The 19475-nt window shown below is 44.1% G+C and overlaps 2 protein-coding genes and 1 pseudogene across 2 annotated transcripts in view; all 3 read left to right on the forward strand.

Moving 5' to 3' along the window:
- Positions 1 to 15037, forward strand: LOC120909795 (annotated as a pseudogene).
- Positions 1 to 19475, forward strand: part of LOC120910546 (zinc finger protein 850-like) — a 1103195-nt gene that overhangs the window by 338322 nt on the left and 745398 nt on the right.
- LOC120910099 (gastrula zinc finger protein XlCGF26.1-like) overlaps positions 9629 to 19475 on the forward strand; it is an 18994-nt gene continuing 9147 nt past the window's right edge. The window contains exon 1 of the mRNA XM_040321961.1: positions 9629 to 9664. The gene's annotated coding sequence lies outside the window, so the exon portion shown is untranslated. The remainder of the gene's footprint in view (positions 9665 to 19475) is intronic.

The raw sequence follows: 19475 nt of genomic DNA on the forward strand, positions 1-19475 counted from the left end.
ACAGGAGGATCACACCATCCCTCACCATCATCAGGTAGGTGGGACTGAGCAACTAGAATTCAAAAGTATTCTAATCTATTAGATGATATTTTTCTATTAAATCCCCTGCTCTATTTTTCTTTCATCTTTGGGGTTTAGGGTGAGAGATCTCCCCCTGCAATGTGTTCCTGGGACCACACCATCCCTCACCATCATCAGGTAGGTAAATATGTATTCTAAGATATGAGATGACCTTATTCTGTGTCGTCTCTTATTTTACTTTGACATCTGAAGTGCAGCTTTTGTTACCCACACCCCATCCACATTTTTATCTCCTTTTGAGCGCCCTACATTTTTCACCCCCATTTTTATCTTTTTAATATACTTTCCTTTCCTCTGTGGGTCTTAAGCCCAGACACATCGTGTGTCCTCTTACTCCTTGTGTTCTTCCAAGAAGACGTGTCATTTGTGTCCTTTATATCTGCCTTGAGTTTACTTTAAAGTGGTTGTAAACCCTTGTTTACAACTTGATGCTACAGGTAAGCCTATATTAAGGTTTACCTGTAGCTAACAAGGATATCTCCTAAACTTGCACTGTCTAGGAGATATCCCTGTATTTGCATGTGCCGATGTCATGCGGCACATGCGCACTTAAAGGAGTTGTATAGGAATTATTTTTTTGCCTAAAATTAATGTCTGCAAGGTAGACATACAGAATAGTGTAATGATTCTCTTAAAAAACGAGTAAATATCTATTAAATTCCTTCATCTATATCACCTCTGGCGTTCTAAAATTGAAGAGGAAAACTAGGACAGCCGCACTCCAAAAACGTTCCTTTTAATAAAACTGGTCACAAAAATGACATGCCACAGCAAAAAATAGAACAGAATCTGACGCGTTTCACACTGTAGTTCAGTGCTTAATCATCAGCTATGAATAGGCACTGAACTACAGTGTGAAACGCGTCAGTTTCTGTTCTATTTTTTGCTGTGGCATGTCATTTTTGTGACTAGTTTTATTAAAAGGAACGTTTTTGGAGTGCGGCTGTCCTAGTTTTCCTCTTCAATTTTGCATATCATTGCATTGACGGCACCCATGGTTTGGATCCAGTGAGAAGATTCTTTGGTTTTATGTGAGCGGTTACTCTTTTTCTCACCTCTGGCGTTCTAGTTTCTGTTCTCTTATTCACTTCCTGGTTTGCGGCGCTCGTTCATGTAAGAACTACATTTCCCAGTATTAATTGCGGCACACCCAGTAATTCACACCTCGAAGTCTCTAACACGTAGAGAGCGTCCTGCCGCACAGATGTAGTTCCCAGGAGGGGGCGAGCACGTCACTGACCACCACAGTAAAGCCTCCCTTCACGGTGGTGAGTAACAATCAGACAAGCAGGAAGTGAACAGAACAGAGAAGAAATAGTGCAACTTCTGAGCAAAAACGAACAATGAGGAAGTGAAAAGAGGAATGTCTGCAGGTAAAGGATGCTTATTATGAAAAACAAAAATTCCTTTACAACCCCTTTAAGCCAACTGAAGCAATGGCACTATGTGCCGTTGCTTCAGTTGTACTGTGCCGTTCCCGTGCGCATGCGTGGGAGTGACATCATCACGGCTCCTGCCAATCACAGCGCCAGAGCCGCGATACCCGGAAGTCACTCCGGGACAACATGTCGGCGGCCAGAGGGGGAGATGTGGACTGCTGCAGGGGCCTCGATCGGAGGTAAGTAATATATAATCAGCTAGTATGCTATTCATACTGGCTGATTATGCCTTTGTCTTGCAGGGTTTATAGTTTTTCAGGTTTGTTTGGGAGGGTTTACTTCCTCTTTAATTTATGTTTTCTGTTATTTTTGGTGTAGGGTGAAGAACGGATTAATATAAAAGCTGAGGTTAAAGAAGATGAAGAAGTAGAGACGTATGTGGGGGGTGATCAGCCAATCACGGAGGAGGTTGGGATGATTATGAAAAGTGAACAGGAGGACATTTCTCTACCTTGTGACACAGGTAGGTAACAGACATTGTGGAAAAAACAGGTCAAAGTCTCATTTTACTTCTAAGTATAAAGCTTGTAGTGTAAAACAAATGTTAGATAATTTTCAGATCTTCACATCATCCTATAGGCAAGTTCTAAAAGGTTAAATATGTGTTTGCCTACTAAAGGGTTAATGTGCGGTGTGGTAAGAGTTACCACTTGGTGCTGTGATGTTCCTTCCCCTGCATGTGTCACTTTCTGATTCTGAACCGGATCGGACCTTGTGGTCTGTTCCTGTATGGGAGGTGATCAGTGAGGACGCTGTAAAGAGCTGAACTGTGTGGTGGAGTTTCCCCTTAGTGGGACCCCTGGATGGGTTCCAAGCAGGGCCGGGACAAGGGGTGGGCTGGAGGTGTGGCAGCCCTGGGCACAATGGTTTACTGTAGGGATGGGGGCGCCTTCCTTCTGTTACAAGGCTGACAGGAGTAGTGATAGTGACAGTGATTTAGACAAGGGAGTGACTGATCGGTGTAGAATCCACTAAACTTGCACATCATGAATGAGGAGTGGGTGAAGTTTGGCATATTTGCCCTGGGCACTGGAAGACCTTGTCCCAGCACTGGTTCCAAGGACTGGACTTTTGATGCCAAAGTTATGAACAACGCTGCACCGCCAAATCCGGTACATTGTTATTAGAGAGAGAGAGGAAATGCAATTGTGATTCTGTATATCGCTCATATGTACTTCTATGGAACCTGGACAGAACGGTAAATATAACTGTAGCACTACCACCGAAGGAGCTGCTGGATATTTTTCGGGCGGCATGTTACCTCTATCTTCTCGCTGTCCAGGGTGGTAGATGAGAGTTGAGAAAGTTCAATGTCTACACTTTACACTTCTTTTTCTAATATTTATTTGTAGAACTTGGTAAGAAAAGAAGAAGTGGTCGAAGGGATGGAAGGGTAAACAAGTAGATGGATTCTGATTGGTCAGCGCCATCACACGTAAAGCGGGGTCCAGGAGGAGGGGAGGGGATCTGGTGTTATTTCAGCTTTACAGTTCTTCTGTAGAGGGGATCTAACCCTTTAATAAACCATTGCACTAACAGCTTAGGTTGTCTCCACACTGATGGAGGAGGGATGGTGCCATCCTAGGACACCAGCATTGTAAATTTTGGAGGAAGGTTTTTTTCTCCATATTTTGATGTTAAAGTTGCATGCCAGAGCTCTGTGAAAGTGGTGACTGTTAGACTCAGCTTGGAGTCTATATATGATCTGCAAACTCTTCATCATATAAAATCCACAACTACTAACGTGTTTTGGATAATGAAGCCTCAGTCATAACTATTTATTATTATAGAATTAGGAGATTTTATATGGACTCGGTGTGAAGACTTTTCTGATTGATTTTGGAGGGAGAACAGGAGCCCAGCTGTGAGATCGGCATTTCCACTTATTCCACCGACGGGGGGAGGAGCTAAAACTCCAGTTATTTGTCATCTACTGAGATTTTATTTTTATTTTTTCCTTCTTTCCAACAGATGGATGTGATGTGAGGAATTCCTCGGAGAGACATCTTCTATTATCTGCTGATTGTAAGTCAGAAGATAACGTCATCACACAGGATCCTCCAGGAGGAAATCCAAATACACAAAATATACATCACAGACCTTCCTGTCCGGAGACATCAATGGATCCCTCTGATCAGGGGGAATCTTCTCATCAATCACATACTATGATTGTAAATATCCATGCAAGATCTCACACTGCAGATAGACCAACAGATCCTTCTAATCCCGAGGAATCTTCCTCTCCCCATGAAGGAGATCACCGAGGTGACCAGCTATTCTCATGTTCAGAGTGCGGGAAATCTTTCACTCAAAAAGCAGGCCTTGTTACACATTTTAGAATTCACACAGGTGAGCGTCCTTATTCATGTTCAGAGTGTGGAAAATCTTTCACTAAGAAATCTAATCTTGTTAGACATCAGAGATATCACACAAGTGAGCATCCTTTCCCTTGTTCAGAGTGCGGGAAATCTTTCACTCAGAAAGGTAACCTTATTCAGCACCAGAGTGTTCACACGGGTGAGCGCCCTTTCCTTTGTTCACAGTGCGGGAAATCTTTCACTCGGAAAGTAACACTTATTCAGCACCTGAGAGTTCACACGGGTGAGCGTCCTTTCCCTTGTTCAGAGTGTGGGAAATATTTCACTCATAAAGGAGACCTTGTTAAACATCTTAGAATTCACACATGTGAGCGTCCTTATTCATGTTCAGAGTGCAGGAAATCTTTCACTAGGAAAGGAAAACTTGCTCAACATCAGAGAACTCACACGGGTGAGCATCCTTTTCCTTGTTCAGAATGTGGGAAATCTTTCACTCAGAAATGTAACCTTATTCAGCACCAGAGTGTTCACACGGGTGAGCGCCCTTTCCTTTGTTCACAGTGCGGGAAATCTTTCACTCGGAAAGTAACACTTATTCAGCACCTGAAAGTTCACACGGGTGAGCGTCCTTTCCCTTGTTCAGAGTGTGGGAAATCTTTCACTCATAAAGGAGACCTGGTTAAACATCTTAGAATTCACACAGGTGAGCGTCCTTATTCATGTTCAGAGTGCGGGAAATCTTTCACTAGGAATGGAAAACTTGCTGAACATCAGAGAACTCACACGGGTGAGCGTCCTTATTAATGTTCAGAGTGCAGGAAATGTTTCACTCTGAAAGGAAATCTTATTCAGCACCAGAGAGTTCACACGGGTGAGCGTCCTTTCCCTTGTTCAGAGTGCGGGAAATCTTTCACTCATAGAGGAGACCTTGTTAAACATCAGAGAATTCACACAGGTGAACGTCCTTATTCATGTTCAAAGTGCGGGAAATTTTTCACTCATAAAGGAGACCTTGTTAAACATCAAAGAATTCACACAGGTGAACGTCCTTATTCATGTTCAGAGTGCGGGAAATCTTTCAATCAGAAAGGACCTCTTGTTAAACAGCAGAGAATTCATACAGGTGAGCGTCCTTATTCATGTGAGATCATAGAGTGCGGGAAATCTTTCACTAGGAAAGGAAACCCTTTGCGACACCAGAGAATTGATATGAGTGAGCTTCCTTATTGACCTTGTAGATCAGGGATCTCCAGACTTTGGACCTCCAGCTGTTGCAGAACTATACGTCCCATGAGGTATTGTAATACTCTGACATTCACAGACATGACTAGGGATGGTGGGAATTGTAGTTCCTGAACATCTGAAGGGTCATAGTATGAAGAGCTCTGTTGTAGACGAGTCAGCCTGGTGCAGGTTTAGGAGTGGGTTAATAGTAGAGGGCGGGGACTTGTTTATTAAGCAGCTGGTCAGAGAGGCTGGTGGACGTCTGTTCAATATTGAGTTGGCCCCGCCCTTTTCAGCTATAACAGCTTCAACTCTTCTGGGAAGGCTGTCCACAAGGTTTAGTGGGAACAGCCCATATCCTGTGCTGCTATTACTGGTACTGGCTCTTCTGGAGATGTATTCCAATCCTGGTCAAAGTCTTCTCCATGACTTTCACAAAGATTGTGAAGAGCACAGCAAGTTAGTACCATGGATTTGGAAAGTTTAATGTCACTGTCATTCCTCTTCATAAGACACCTCCATCTACCCTTAAGTCTTCCAAAAGCATTTTCCACTATGACACGTGCCCTGGATGTTTTCTTGTTGTAGGTTTGCTGTTCTGTTGTTAGGCGGCCATTGTCAGGAAATCCAGTTTTGTAAAGGGTAAGCAGAGTCCCCAATCACATAATAGCCAACATTCACTCCACAAATGTGTTTAGTGCAAACAGGGTGCAGGCCTTCACTGGCCAACCCAATCCCAAAATGTGGACAGTCGTAGAACCCGAGCATCATGCAAACTCCCAGGCTTTCCTACATTCACATTCCAAAATAGTCCCTTGCCATCCACTACTCCCTGGAGGATGATGGAATGCCAGCCTTTTCTGTTGAAGTAGTCGGTGTGGTAGTCTTGTGGTGCTATTATTGGTATGTGTGAGCCATCAATAGCACCAACACACTGTGGAAGGCCCCACCTGTTCTCAAAGTACTCAGCCATGTCTTTAAGCTTTTCCCTGTCCGGAAAATTAACAATTTCAGGAGCTAACAATGTGCACACCACTTACAGAAGTCCTGCACACACCGGCACACCTATGATTTACTGACACCAAAAAGATGACTTATACTTCTGTATTCACTGTTGGTAGCCAGCTTCCACAGTGCAATGGCAACTCTTTTCCTCACAGGCAAACGCATTGAACGCTATAATTAAACCGTAATGTTTCACACAAGGAGTAGACCAGTATGTGGGACAATATGGTGTTGGACCGCCATAGTCATCAAAGACGGCCTGAATTCTCCTGAGAATTGACAAATATAAGCCTTGGATGGTGGATAATAGAATGTGATACCACTCTTCATGCAAAACCCGTCCCAGTTCCTGCAGAGATGCCGGAGGCGGATTACGAGCCCGAACCTTGTTCTCCAAAAATACCTTTGTGATATTTTTTCTGGTTTATATTTATATATACTATTGTTCTATATTTGTATTTGTTACTATATATTGAAGACCTAATACTGTAGTATTGAAAGATTTAGATACGTTTTATTATAATTTTGTTTGGAAAAATGAATAAAATCAGATTGAAACAAAAATGGGAACTTATAATATATTATCCACAAAATAGAGTAACTAGACCAGAATGATTTATAGTGATGTCTAATGTGTAAGTTTACTACGAAGGGGCATGAAGGATATAAATAAATTAGTGCTGTGTATTTTGCTAACCATAACTGTCTCCCTTTTTTTTAAGGGTGGACCTCCGCTTTAACCACTTCAATACACTGTGTTATATATACTACATTGCCTAAATATAGAGTCTATCTGAATATCTAGTCTACACTAAATGCAGAGCATATATATATATTTATATATAAACTTATGTTCAGCTTGAACATCGCTCTCATCCGAACCCTAGGGTCTCTGCTAAATATATATATATATATAGAAAAAGTTTAGAGGGTGAGGTGCACGTCAGTCACAGCTGTATGTGCCAAAGCAGTCAAGACTTCCCACGGGTTTAAATATATACGTGGACCCAGTGATCGGCTGGGTCCCCACTTTTGAAGATCCCAAGCGGTATAGCTGTTCGGTGAGGAGTCCATCTGAGGAGAGCCAATGAGAGGCTGGAAATCCAATAGGGTCTCGACAATCCACCGGGGATCAAGGTAGCCGGATACTAAAGGATTGATCACCTGTCAGTCTGTACCTGGACGACGTTAAGAAGGAGATCCAGGTGTAATTCTTCTGAGGAGGATTGCCTCCGCATTTGCAATCAGAGAGGGCCTGTGGCAGAGGTGTCTCCCTGAAGTTCAATCCAGGAGGGTCTGTGGCAGAGACTTTTCCTCAAAGGTTCAAGCGATACTCTGGCTGCCAGGTCAGTGAGAGAGGCCTGTCCAGGTAAGCTATTCCCACTCAAGCAGGAGTGGCGCAAGAAGTGTTATACGTGGGAGCAGGACTGTTTCCCTATTGCTACGCCTGAATTTGCAATTCTCCTTCTTTCTTCAACTCTACTTTCCTCACCACAAGTTTTATTGTTTTTACCCGGCTGGGTAATAAAAAGCACAGCAAAAGACACTTGTTGCGGACATTCCTTTACTATTCCTATATGCACCATTCACCCCTAGGAATTCGGAAGAGCAACGAGGTAAATGTGCCACCCAAAACAATACAGCAGTTCCTCCGGGGGTAGTGCTACATATGCATCTGGAGTTTCTGGATTGTAGAACAGACACATAATAAATATAGAAATGGAGATATTTTCCTATTATATGGAGTGGAACACGGAGACAGGAAGAGTGTGATTGTACAGACACAGGAAGTGAAAACACAGCTGGAGAGGAAGTGATGTCAGGTGCAGACAGGAAATAATAGATGTACAGGAAGTGATGTAAGTAAGGAACAGGAAGTGATGTAGGGATCTAAAAAACGTCCTGGGTAAGGGGTGAGTTTTGAGGAAGTAAAGAGAAAACATTGTTGGAACTGGCAGCAGGGGAAGTAATAAAATTAATGTATTTAGAAGGACACAAGGATCTCTACAAGGATGTCATGATGGAGAATCAGCCACCCCTCACATCACCGGGTAAGAGGGGACTTTATTGTAAAGGAGAGAGCAGTACGGAGAGTCCACCTAGATTAAGGTGACCAGATTTTTAAAATGAAATCCGGGGACATATTTATTTAATTTTTTTATAGGCAAATGGTAAACTACACACCTCTGTAACCCCCACACAGCACGCCTCTGTAACCCCCACACAGCACGCCTCTGTAACCCCCACACAGCACGCCTCTGTAACCCCCACACAGCACGCCTCTGTAACCCCCCACACAGCACGCCTCTGTAACCCCCACACAGCACGCCTCTGTAACCCCCCACACAGCACGCCTCTGTAACCCCCACACAGCACGCCTCTGTAACCCCACACAGCACGCCTCTGTAACCCCCACACAACACGCCTCTGTAACCCCCACACAGCACGCCTCTGTAACCCCCACACAGCACGCCTCTGTAACCCCACACAGCACGCCTCTGTAACCCCCACACAGCACGCCTCTGTAACCCCCACACAGCACGCCTCTGTAACCCCCACACAGCACGCCTCTGTAACCTCCACACAGCACGCCTCTGTAACCCCCACACAGCACGCCTCTGTAACCCCACACAGCACGCCTCTGTAACCCCCAAAACATCTGTTTCCCAGAGCATACTTCTGAACCTATCTGCACATTTTTGCACTCCCGGCACACTTCTGTCCCCCCCCCCCCCCCCCCCCCCCCCCCCAGTATACATTGTACTCCCTTATCTCACTTTTTTACCCCTCAACACAGTTCCATATCTCCTAGTACACGTCTCACTTCTGTACCTTTCCCTCACCACATCTTGCCCAATCGCCATCCACCTCTGCAGTCACTGAGCCACATCCTACTGTATGGTGCTGCTGCTCCTCAGGTGCCGGAAAACAAGGCAGGAATTCACACTAAGGGTGTTGCCGGATCCCACACAGATCGTCATCCGTCCAGGAAAGATGTTCTGCCCCTGTCTCACTCCTCTAAATCTGCATGCCGAAGGTTCCGGGCAACACAACTTGAAGCAGCTGGGCTGTCAACATCCCCAACACCAGCTGGCAGGAAAGGCAGTGCTGCGGGTAAAGAATGCAGGGCATTGATTGGGCAACAGAAGAAAGGAGCACATGGAGCAGAAAGGTGGCAGGATCGGCAGCTGCAGGAGGATTTAATACTGCTAATCGGTGTTAGCAAACGCTGCCCTACCTCCTCTCCTGTCCAGTGTGAGAGGGAGGCCACACAGCCTCTCAATGCGGCTCTGGTGTCACCTAAGTGCCACCTGCACTTCCATAGCAATGCCACTGCTGTCCACCCCTGCAATTTGGGGACAAAACTGAGTCTGGCTCCAGGGATCGTGTCCTCAGTCCGTTGACTGTCCCCAGAAATCGGGGACAACTGGTCATCCGAACCTAGATCTGATAAACACATAGAAACAATGTATTCAGTCAGTGTGTGTGTTTTCTACAGATGGATCCAGTAATGGGAACCCACCAGAGAGATGTCCCCGTCCTCTGTATTCCCGGGATTCCACACAGGAAGATCACACCATCCCTCACCATCATCAGGTAGGTGGGACTGAGCAATTAGAACTCAAATACGTTGTAGAATTATACATTTGGAAATAACATTCTTTTATTTCATCTCTTGTTTCCTTTTCTAAATCTGTTTTATCATATTTGGGGTTTAGGGTCAACAACTGAAAGACATGAAAGTTGAGGTTAAAGTAGAAGAAGAAGAAGAGAAGTCCGGGGATCTGCAGTCTATGGTAGAGGGTGATTCCCAGGATTCCACACAGGAAGATCACACCATCCCTCACCATCATCAGGTAGATGGGACTGAGCAATTACAACATAAAAGTATTCTAAGCTATAATATGATAATTTTCTATTAAATCTCTTGCTTTATTTATATATTGTTCTTTCATCTTTGGGGTTTAGGGTGAGAGATTTCCCCCTCCTCTGTGTTCCTGGGATTCCATACAGGAGGATCACACCATCCCTCACCATCATCAGGTAGGTGGGACTGGGCATCTAGACCTAAATATATTTTCTAAGTCATGAGATGACGTTCTTCTGTGTAGTCTCTTGTTTTACTTCTACATCTGAAATGCAGCCTTTGTTACCCACACCCCCATTTCCATTTCTAGCTACTTTGAGCGCCCTACATTTTTCACCCCATTTTTATCTTTTAATATACATTCATTTCCTCTGTGTGTCTTAAGCCCAGACACATCGCGGGTCCTCTTCCTCCTTGTGTTCTTCCAAGGGAGGGTGCATACTGAATGACGTGTCATTTGTGTCCTGTATGTCCGCCTTGAGGTGACTTTAATTGATGTTTTCTATTCATTTTGGTGTAGGGTGAAGAATGGATTAATATAAAAGCTGAGGTTAAAGAAGATGAAGAAGTAGAGACGTATGTGGGGGGTGATCAGCCAATCACGGAGGAGGTTGGGATGATTATGAAAAGTGAACAGGAGGACATTTCTCTACCTTGTGACACAGGTAGGTAACAGACATTGTGGAAAAAAATGGTCCAAGTCTCATTTTACTTCTAAGTATAAGGATTGTAGTGTAAAAAAAATGTTAGATAATTATCAGATCTTCACATCCTCCTATAGGCAAGTTTTAAAAGGTTAAATATGTGTTTGCCTACTAAAGGGTTAATGTGCGGTGTGGTAAGAGTTACCACTTGGTGCTGTGATGTTCCTTCCCCTGCATGTGTCACTTCCTGATTCTGAACCGGATCGGACCTCGTGGTCTGTTCCTGTATGGGAGGTGATCAGTGAGGACGCTGTAAAGAGCTGAACTGTGTGGTGGAGTTTCCCCTTAGCGGGACCCCTGGATGGGTTCCAAGCAGGGCCGGGCCAAGGGGTGGGCAGGAGGTGTGGCTGTCCCGGGCACAATGGTTTACTGTAGGGACGGGGGCACCTTCCTTCTGTTTCAAGGCTGACAGGAGTAGTGATAGTGACAGTGATTTAAACAAGGGAGTGGCTGGTCGGTTTAGGATCCCCTAAACTTGCACATCATGAATAATGAGTGGGTGAAGTTTGGCATCTTTGCCCTTGGCACTCTAAGACCTTGTCCCAGCACTGGACTTTTGATGCCATTTACTGGAATGCAACTAAGCTATAAAAAGTTATGAACAACGCCGCACAGCCAAATCCGGTACATTGTTATTAGAGAGAAAGAGAGGAAATACAATTGTGATTCTGTTTATCACACAAATCTACTTCTATGGAACCTGGTCAGAAAGGTAAATATAACTTTATTAACTAAAACCGTGATTACATAGTAGGCGAGGTTGAAAAAAGATGCAAGTCCAACCAATGTGTGTGATTTTATGTCAGTATTACATTGTATATCCCTGTATGTTGTCCTCAAGTACCCCCAACAGGACATGTTTTCAGGTTTTCCTTTACTTTGCACAGCTGTTTTAAATCAATATCAATGACATGGTATTGATAAGAGATATTTTATCTAAGGGAAGTTCTCAAAACATGGCCCGTTGGGGGTACTTGAGGACTGAGGTTGAGAACCATTGCATTAAAGAATCTATTGTTTAAGAGCGACCGTCTGTGTTACTTTGGAAGAGAAGGGACTTTACAATGTATTGGGGAGAACTGGGGAACAGAATGTACAATTCAGATAAGTCTTGATGTCATGGAGTGAAGAGTGATAAGAAGGAGCCTCCAGTTCCGGGCAGAGAGAATGGTGGTGACCGGTGACAGAGGTTCTGTAGGTAGTGAACAAATGTTAATTTACTGATCTCGCTTCCCTAATAAGAACCTGGAAGCTACAGTGCATCTGGAAAGTATTCACAGCCCTTGAACAGCACTGTACTTACCGTCAGCCATCCTCTACTATCAGGACTCTCTCACCACTCCAATGGTCAGGGGATATGAAATACCCCACTGCTCTGTTTTCTCCATACTGAGCTGCCATGATGGACCAGATGGATTCTGATTGGTCAGCGCTATCACATGTAAAGCGGGGTCCAGGAGGGGGGGGGGGTGGTTCTCGTGTTAGTTCAGCTTTACAGTTCTTCTGTAGAGGTGATCTAACCCTTTAATAAACCATTGCACTAACAGCTTAGGTTGTCTCCACACTGATGGAGGAGGGATGGTGCCACCCTAGGACACCAGCATTGTAAATCTTAGAGGAAGGTTTTTTCTCCATATTTTGATGTTACAGTTGTACCAAGTTCCATGTTCCTCTGTGAAAGTGGTGACTGTTAGACCAACGTGACTTTTTTTTCTTGCTGACTCAGCTTGGAGTCCATATATGATCTGCAAACTCTTCTGTAGTGATCTAATATGTCCAATAAATGTAGTGATCTCATATGAAGAAGTATATTGTATAGTCCTCCGGTTAGATAATTGATATCTTAGATATTAGTATGATGACTATAAATGATGTTGTTTCGCAGCAACACACCAGGCTCTCCAGAGAACGCAATTTTAATTAACTTCCAATAACGAACAAAGTCCAAATTCCACATATGATACAAATCCAACAGTATATAATTCAAATCTCTTCCTAGACATGTGCTATATTTCTCAGTGACAAGCCCAGACCTGAATATCAGCTTGACTGCCTGAAAAGCTGGTCTCACACTGGAGGGAGTGGTTCTTCCAGGTCAACCAACTGTTTCCCTGAATGAAAACCCCCAAGTCTGATTACCATCAATAAATACTTCCTTATGTATGTAAGGAAGTATCAGGCCATCTCACACACCTCGGTAGTCTTGGATAAGATTAACACATCAAAGGGTCCTCAGCTGTTCCTTTGATCTGTGTTTGACCGCTAACCCTTTTAGTCAGCAAACACGTTTTGATGTGTAACCTTGAATGCCTGTATGTATACCATGCCATACATATAACACAATATTTTAAATACCTACACATATATATATTAATATTACAACATCTTCATCATATAGAATCCAGCCAATCCGATGTAGTAACAATCCACTAACGCGTTTTGGATAATGAAGCCTCAGTCATAACTATTTATTATTCTAGAATTAGCAGATCATATATGGACTCGGTGTGAAGACTTTTCTGATTGATTTTGGAGGGAGAACCCAGCTGTGAGATCGGCATTTCCACTTATTCCACCGACTGGGGGGGGGGGGGGGGGAGCTAAAACTCCAGTTATTTGTCATCTACTGAGATTTTTTATATATTTTTTCCTTCTTTCCAACAGATGGATGTGATGTGAGGAATTCCTCGGAGAGACATCTTCTATTATCTGCTGATTGTAAGTCAGAAGATAATGTCATCACACATGATCCTCCAGGAGGAAATCCAAATACACAAAATATACATCACAGACCTTCCTGTCCGGAGACATCAATGGATCCCTCTGATCTGGGGGAATCTTCTCATCAATCACATACTATGATTGTAAATATCCATGTAAGATCTCACACTGCAGATAGATCAACAGATCCTTCTAATCCCGAGGAATCTTCTTTACACCATGAAAGAGATCACCGAGATCATCTATTCTCATGTTCAGAGTGCGGGAAATCTTTCACTAAGAAGGGAGCACTTACTAGACACCAGAAAATTCATACAGGTGAACGTCCTTATTCATGTTCAGAGTGCGGGAAATGTTTCACTCAGAAAGGAAATCTTATTCAGCACCAGAGAAATCACACGGGTGAGCGTCCTTTCCCTTGTTCAGAGTGCGGGAAATCTTTCACTTATAAAGCAGTCCTTGTTAAACATCTTAGAATTCACACAGGTGAGCGTCCTTATTCATGTTCAGAGTGCGGGAAATCTTTCAATCAGAAAGAAACTTTTGTCAAACATCAGACAATTCACATAGGTGAGTGTCCTTATTCATGTTCAGCGTGTGGGAAATCTTTCAGAAACAAAGGATTCCTTGTTAAACATCAGAGAATTCACACAGGCGAGCGTCCTTATTCGTGTTCAGAGTGCGGAAAATCTTTCAGTAACAAAGGAATCCTTGATAAACATCTTAGAATTCACACAGGTGAGCGTCCTTATTCATGTTCAGAGTGCGGGAAATCTTTCAATCAGAAAGAACCTCTTGTTAAACATCAGAGAATTCACACAGGTGAGCGTCCTTATTCATGTTCAGAGTGCGGGAAATCTTTCAATCAGAAAGAACCTCTTGTTAAACATCTTAGAATTCACACAGGTGAGCGTCCTTATTCATGTTCAGAGTGCGGGAAATCTTTCAATCAGAAAGGACCTCTTGTTCAACATCAAAGAATTCACACAGGTGAGCATCCTTATTCATGTTCAGTGTGCGGGAAATCTTTCACTGGCAAAGCAGACCTTGTTAAACATCAAAGAATTCACACAGGCGAGCGTCCTTATTCATGTTCAGAGTGCGGGAAATCTTTCCATGAAAAAGGAAACCTTGTTAAACATCAAAGAATTCACACAGGCGAGCGTCCTTATTCATGTTCAGAGTGTGGGAAATCTTTCACCAACAAAGGATTCCTTATTAAACATTGGATAATTCACACAGGGGAGTGTCCATAATCATGTTCAGAGTGCGGGAAATCTTTCACTAGGAAAGGAAACCTTTTGCAACTCCAGAGAATTGATATGAGTGAGCTTCCTTATTGATGTTATAGATCAGGAATCTCCAGACTTCGACCCTCCAGCTGTTGCAGAACTACACGTCCCATGAGGCATTGTAATACTCTGACATTCACAGACATGACTAGCCATGGTGGGAATTGTAGTTCCTGAACAACTGGAGGGCCATCGTATGAAGAGCTCTGTTGTAGACGAGTCAGCCTGGTGCAGGTTTAGGAGCGGGTTAATAGTAGAGGGCGGGGACTTGTTTATTAAGCAGCTGGTCAGAGAGGCTGGTGGATGTCTGTTTAATATTGAGTTGGCCCCGCCGTTTGCAGCTATAACAGCTTCAACTCTTCTGGGAAGGCCGTCCACAAGGTTTAGGAGGGTGTCTATGGGAATGTTTGACCATTCTTCCAGAAGCGCATTTGTGGGGTCAGGCACTGCTGTTGGATGAGAAGGCCTGGCTCACAGTCTCTGCTCTAAATCATCCCAGAGGTGTTCTATCGGGTTAGGGTCAGGACTCTGCACAGGCCAGTTAATTTCCTCCACACCAAACTCGCTCATGCATGTCTTTATGGACCTTGCTTTGTGCACTGGTGGGCAGTCATGATGGAACAGGAAGCAGCCATCTCCAAACTGTTCCCACAATGTTGGGAGCATGAAATTGTCCAAAATGTCTTGGTATGCTGATGTTTTAGGAGTTTCCTTCACTGAACCAAACCCAACCCCTGAAAAACAAACAAGCAAACACCATAATCCCTCCTCCACCAAATGATTTGGACCAATGCACGAAGCAAGGTCTATAAAGACATATATGAGCAAGTTTGGGATGAAGCAACTTGAACTTGGTCAACAAACCAGAACCTTCTCCACATCTCCAAGTCCCGCTACGAATCACAAGGCAAACGAAGATTCACAGTCCAAGGACCCCGGCTATGGAACGCTCTATCCGCTGACAACCTCTTGGAAGAAAACCATCTGGCCTTCAGGAAGAAGCTTAAGACCCACCACCTCTTCTGAAGACACAGGCAGACACTGGCTGCAAAAGCGCCTTGAGGTGATTTAGTTTGCATTTGTAGCGCTATACAAGTTATTCATTCAGCCTGACTAGGATTTCTGCCTTTAGCAATGTATAATGTAGGGTTGTCACCTCATCCCTTTAAAACAGAACACATATTAATGACACTTGGTGTCTTATTTGCATTAAATTAGCCCCAGAACCTGTGTAATTCATATGTGTTCGGGTTTAAAGGGATGAGGTGACAACCCTAGTATAGTCCCATGCTGACTCTGAGACCAAATCACAATTCCCCAGTTGAGGATCTGCAGTCGGGGAAGGGGCCAGTACATCCACCCATTCTTTCTCAGGCAGACCTTCCCTTTGTCAGGGCTGGGCTTCTAGAAGCTCTCTTCTCGGTGCTCAAGGCTGCTCAGCTGTCGGTTAATTACCAGCCACTCATTGTTTCCACAGTGGCTCACCTGGTTACCATTACCTGCCTCATCAGTCCAGCCTACAGCCAGCCCCTTCTGGCTATTTATACTGCATTGTTCATGCCTTCGCCTTATTTAACATATCCTGAGTGTCTCTGCTGAGTTCCTGTTAAAGACTTCTGGTTCCTGATCTTTGGCTTCCAACTACGCTGATCTCTGGCTTCCTGATTACCAGCTCATCTGATTACGAACCTTGGGTTATGTTTTGATTATGTTCCTGATCTATACTATATATGTTTCTATTACAATAAAGGTTTGTTTTTTTTACCTCATTTTCTGTCTCATTCTGATTCATGGTTCCTGACACCCTTGAAATCCAATCAAATATTGCAATAGAAGCTTCAACATTATCCGTGTTTGTCATCTTTTGCATGGTCCACTGCACTCCTTCACACCGGAGCCATTTCCCACCCTCCCAGCCTGATGGGTCACTGCCTTCTGTAAACCCCACTGTCTGTTCAACCAGTAAGCAGTTTGTCTCTTGTTGAGGGCAAACAACATCAACATGGGGAAAAGGTGCTTTGGGGGGACCCCAAAGTACCCTTCCCATGTTGAGGGCAAATCGCCTGGTATGGTTCAGGAGGGGTGGGCGCTTGCTCATCAACCTCCCATTTCCTGGCCTGCCAGGCTGCTTGCTCAGATAAGGGTCTGGTATGGTTTTAAAATCCATACCAGACCTGAAGGGCCTGGTATGGATTTTGGAGGAGACCCCTGCGCCATATTTTTTTTACATTTTGGTGCGTGGATCCCCTTAACCACTTCAATACACTGTGTTATATATACTACACTGCCTGAATATAAAGTATACACTGAATATCTAGTCTACACTAAATGCAGAGTATATATATTGTTGTGGACATTCCACTATACGTTGCACGTAATCCATGTTTCCTAATAAAGCGCCCTTTCAGTCTTTTGGTATAATGCATCTGTGTACAACCCTGTTTCTCCTATCTTTCAAAGTAAACAGACATGACCACCATCCTCAGCTCCACAGGCAGACTTGCTGATAATGGGAGAAATCTTTATTTATATAACAATAGAACTTGTTAGCCTCACAATTGGCCAACCAAGCACAGGCATTCCTTCAAACAGGAGGAGTTATACAAATCTCAACCAATGAACAATGACTAGGGGAGTCTATGGGCAGGGGCAGTGTGTACGATTTCCCGCCCCCTGTACCTGTAAAGTCATGCTCTCCAGTAAGACAAAGAAAGTCGCATGGCTGGCCATGAAATCATGGATGCTGTCCCCGACTATAACACACTCAAAGACTGCCGTTTTCACCATTGGTGTGAATCCTTATTCTGCATTGTTCAAAGAACAATGCATTCCCGGATTATACTACCATTCCTGAGGAAGGGAGATTATCTGCAGGAACACGCCATAGCCTCCCTACGTGTTAATCAGACATACAAGCGTACATCCCCCCATAACCGATAATGTCTTTGCAGAGTGAACACAAACCCCCAGACGATAGTCTGTGCATTTGCTGGCGGACATATCCCCAATCTGCAAACACTTCTTTGCATCCTCAAAAAGCTTTCCACTACCAAAACGGGTCTTAACCAGCATCAGTCTGCACCTGTCCACTCCAGGAGAACTAACACTGGGAGACACTGTGACAATACATATTAAATACATCTTAATAAAATTTCCACAACGATAGATATATATACACACACACAGTGTCACCCAAAAGTGAGTACACCCCTCACATTTTTGTAAATACTTTATTATACCTTTTAATGTGATATCACTTAAGAAATGACACTTTGCTACAATGTAAAGTAGTGAGTGAGTAACTTTTGTAGCGCTACAAATGCGAACTAAATCGGCTCAAGGCGCTTTTTGCATCCAGTGCCGCCCTGTGCCTTCAGAAGAGGTGGGTCTTAAGTTTTTTTCTGAAGGACTGATGGTTTTCTTCCATGCAGATGTCCGTGGGTAGAGCGTTCCATAGTCGTGGTCCTTGGACTGCAAATCTTCATTCTCCTTTAGATTTGTAGCGGGTCTTGGGAAAGTGGATGAGGTTTTGGATAGTTGACCGGAGGGCGTGACTAGGGTTGTAGTGTTTTATTTTCTGGCATAGGTATTGAGGAGTGTTTCCTTGTGTGCATTTGTGAGTGAGGCAGAGGGTCTTGAATGTAACCCGATCCTTCGCGGCTAACCAATGGAAGGTCCTCACGTACGGGGTGATTAATTCCCAGGGTATTTTTCCTGTTACCAGTCTGGCTGCTGTGTTCTGGATGACTTGTAGATGTGAAATTTGGTATTTGGAGAGTCCGAGGTAGAGGGAGTTTCCGTAGTCAATTCGGAAATTGATGATTGTTCCAACTACTACTGCTGTGTCCTCTTCCGGGATGAAGGGGATGAGTCTACGCAGCAGGTGGAGAAGGTAATGAGATCCGCTGGCTACTGATCCTATTTGTGCGTCCATAGTCATGTCTGAGTCAAAGATGACTCCAAGGCTTTTGACTTTGGTGCTTGGTGTGATTATTTGCCCAAGGATGGTGGGTGGTGTGCATGTTGTCCTACAGTTTTTCTTTCGGTTTGCATGGAGAAAGAGAAGTTCTGTTTTGGATCCATTAAGTTTGAGTGAGCACTCCGTCATCCAAATATCGCTCAATAAGAGGCAGTTTTCTAGTGCGTGGTATTGGTTCTTTTTGCCTGTGATGCGAAGGTAAAGTTGAGTGTCATCAGCCTATGAGTGATAGAGCAGATCCTGTTTGCTGATGATTTTGAGGAGTAGGCGAAGGTAGATGTTAAAGAGCACGGGCGATATGGGTGAACCTTGAGGGACTCTGCATATAATTGTACGTGCTTCCGAAGTGAAAGCTCCTAGTTTCACTGTCTGGGATCGATTCTCTAGGAAGGATGCGAACCAGGGTAGATCAGAGTCTGCGACTTCCGGCTACTTCTGTGAGACGAGTGAGCAGAGTTCTGTGGTGTACTGTGTCGAAAGCTGCACTGAGGTCCAGCAGCACCAGGAGACATGATTCTCTGTCATCTGCTGCTTCGTGGGCGTCATCCCATGTTTTGAAAAGTGCAGTTTCTGTCCTGTGGCCTGGGCGGAAACCAGATTGTTGTGGGTCCAGGAGTTTGTAGGCGTCCAAATGGAGTTGTAGCTGTTGTACTACTGCTTTCTCAATGATCTTGGAGATGGAGTTAAGGCTTGTTACTGGTCTGCGGTAGTTTGGGTCTTTGGGGTCGAGGTTGGGTTTCTTTAGGAGGGGTTTGATTATGCCTTGCTTGAGGGAGATCAGAACAATACCTTCTTTGAATGATTGATTTATGAGGTGTGTTATGGTGGGTGCCAAGATGTCGGT

The sequence above is a fragment of the Rana temporaria genome, chromosome 8 (assembly GCF_905171775.1).
Source record: "Rana temporaria chromosome 8, aRanTem1.1, whole genome shotgun sequence".
NCBI classification, from domain to species: domain Eukaryota; kingdom Metazoa; phylum Chordata; class Amphibia; order Anura; family Ranidae; genus Rana; species Rana temporaria.